The sequence below is a fragment of the Triticum urartu genome, chromosome 1 (genome assembly GCF_003073215.2).
Source record: "Triticum urartu cultivar G1812 chromosome 1, Tu2.1, whole genome shotgun sequence".
NCBI lineage: Eukaryota > Viridiplantae > Streptophyta > Magnoliopsida > Poales > Poaceae > Triticum > Triticum urartu.
The window spans coordinates 409,654,190-409,656,735 of record NC_053022.1 but is presented as its reverse complement, the minus strand read 5'-3'; the positions used below and the strand labels follow the sequence as shown (position 1 = coordinate 409,656,735).

Sequence of the window (2,546 nt, the reverse complement as noted above, 5' to 3'; positions counted from 1 at the left end):
TTGACTAGCTCGTTAATCAAAGATGGTTATTTTTCCTAGCCATGGACGAAGAGTTGTCATTTGATAAGCGGGATCACATCATTAGAGAAAGGTGTGATTGACTTGACCCATCCGTTAGCTTAGCACGATGATCGTTACAGTTTCATTGCGACTGCTTTCTTCATGCACTACTACGGAAAACCTTATACACAAAAACTTACCAGTAGCGCGGGACAAAAAGAAGCGCTACTGCAATTTACCAATAGCACATGTTATCCAAACGCGCTACAGCTAAGATCATAGCAGCAGCGCATCTAACTGTAGAGGCGCTACTACTACAATTCTCCTTACTATTCTCTCCAGGGTACCAATAGTAGTAGCGTGCCTAAGGAAAGCACGCTGCTGCTAAGATTGTTGTAGCAACGTGTTTCACGTCGGAAGCGCTACTGCTAAGGAAAGGAAAATAAAATGTAAAACATATAGAAAAGTAAATGAAAATGAAAGAAATAGAAAAGGAGGAAGGAAAAAATGTGAATGAAAATAAATGAAAAAGAAAAATAAAGGAAATGAAAGCTGAGGATGTATCCCCTGGAGCTCCTCGGGCTCTCGTCCCCGCGCGCGGCACCCAGCCGCCCCCCCCCCCCGCCGGCCCCCCCCCCCCCCCCCCCCCCCCCCCCCCCCCCCCCCCCCCCCCCCCCCCCCCCCCCCCGGTCTGCTGCCCCCTCCCCCCTTCCGGCCGGTGCGCCTGGCCCCGGGGGCCCCCTGGTTCTTCTCTGAGGTGCAGAGGCTCCTGCTTCGGTTTTCTGCGCTGGCCTCTATGTCGGATCTGGGTGCGGCGCCTCCTCCGGTCCCCTGCCCCCCTGCTGTTGCGCCCGCCCTGGGGTGCACGCCGGCGTCCGTCTCCCCTGCGCGCGCGACGTGCTCGTCGGGCGACTCTGGCGATTTTGTCCTGAATTCGGCCCCCTTGCCTGCTAGAATTGAGGAGGAGGGCGAGTTCGTTCCGGGCTCGGCCACTCCGTCCCCCCAGGCTTTGTTGGCGCTTCCCCCTCCTCTGCGCGCATTCAAGTATCCACGGCCGCGCCAGACGCCTTCAATGCGGCCACCCGCCTCCGCTCCATCATCACCATCCCCCCTCGCCCATCTCGGCTCGTAAATGCGGCGTCAGGAGGCGTCCTTGCGCTGCGGCCTGCCCCGTCCGCTCCTCGGGAGGAGGAGGGCTGGACTTTCATGCAGCGGCAGCGCCGCCCTCGACGGGACATGCCTTCAAGCCGGGCGTCTACCGTCCTGTCCCATCCCGCACCGGGCGGCCTCGACGAGCAACACCGAGCCAGCTTCATCCGCTTCAAAAAGTGCATGGAGGGGCGTTGTTCTCACTGTCTCGCCCCCAAACACCACTGCTCCTCTGCCTGTCGCGACCCTGTGCGCTGCCTCTCCTACAACCTCTCGGGCCACATCGAGCGCTGTTGCCCCCTACGGCGTGCGTCAAAGCAGCGTCCGGCCTCCCCGCCTGCGGCCCCTCCACTACGTCGCTCGCCTACCGCTTCGGGCGCGCGTTCCTTGGCTGAGATTGTCGCCTCCCCGTCCGCTCCCCTCCCTGTGCTGAGATAGCTCGCACTTCTGCCAGCATTGGGGCACCGGACTCCCGCCTCGAGGTGGACTCGTGCTTCATCCCGTCCTCATTCGACATGGACCGCGACATGCTTGAGTGGGAGCAGACATCGGCCATCGCCTGGGCCATCAACGCGCCGCGGCGGCTCGTCGCACTGGACGTCGACCGCGCCATCTGGAAGCAATTCCGGCACAGCCACGGGGACGTGGATGTCACCCCGTACCACACGGTGGAGTTCCTCATCAAGTTCGAGCACAAGGCCCAATGCGACGCGGCGCTTGCCGTAGTTCGCGTGCGTGCTGCCGGCGCCATCGTTCACATCAGGCCGTGGCGTCCTCTGGAGTGCGCGTTCGGGGCCGCCCTCAACTACTGAGTGCACATGTGCTTGGAGAACGTCCCTGACTACGTGTGGACGCCGTACATCGCTGAGCGCATCATCGACCGGCGCTTCTCCCTGGATCACCTCGACGACCACTCCATGCTCCGGACAAACTCCGAGACGCTCGACCTCTGGGCCTGGACTACAGACCCAAACCTCATCCCCAAGGTCATCTGGCTAACTTTCACCACCCGTCCATCCGGCGGCTTGAAGGTGTTCGCCAATGTGGCGAGGCCGTCCGGTTGCAAGCGTGGCGCAACCTTCCGGGTGGTGGTCCACTTGGACATGGTGGAGGACCACTCCAATGCTCCCCTGGACTGCTACACCTCAGACGGTCGCGCCGAGGCTGAAAGCACAAGTGCTCCCTAGGTGGTTTTGATAATTGATGACAACATATCTCTTGTTGGACTAATGTTTCTATCTAGTATGTTTCAGATAAGTTCAACAATGGAGTGGCATGGACTAAAGGTTGTGGGAACTCCTTCAAGATGCTAAGAACAGAGGATTGGCTAAAGCTTCAAGCTCAAGACTCTTCATTTTACATTTTAGTGATCCAAGATCACATTGAGTCCATAGGAA

At 59.0% G+C, this 2,546-nt stretch overlaps 1 pseudogene; it reads left to right on the top strand.

Moving 5' to 3' along the window:
• The first annotated feature begins 796 nt into the window (after positions 1–796).
• On the top strand, positions 797–2,148 carry LOC125532888 (annotated as a pseudogene).
• Positions 2,149–2,546: the final 398 nt, after the last annotated feature.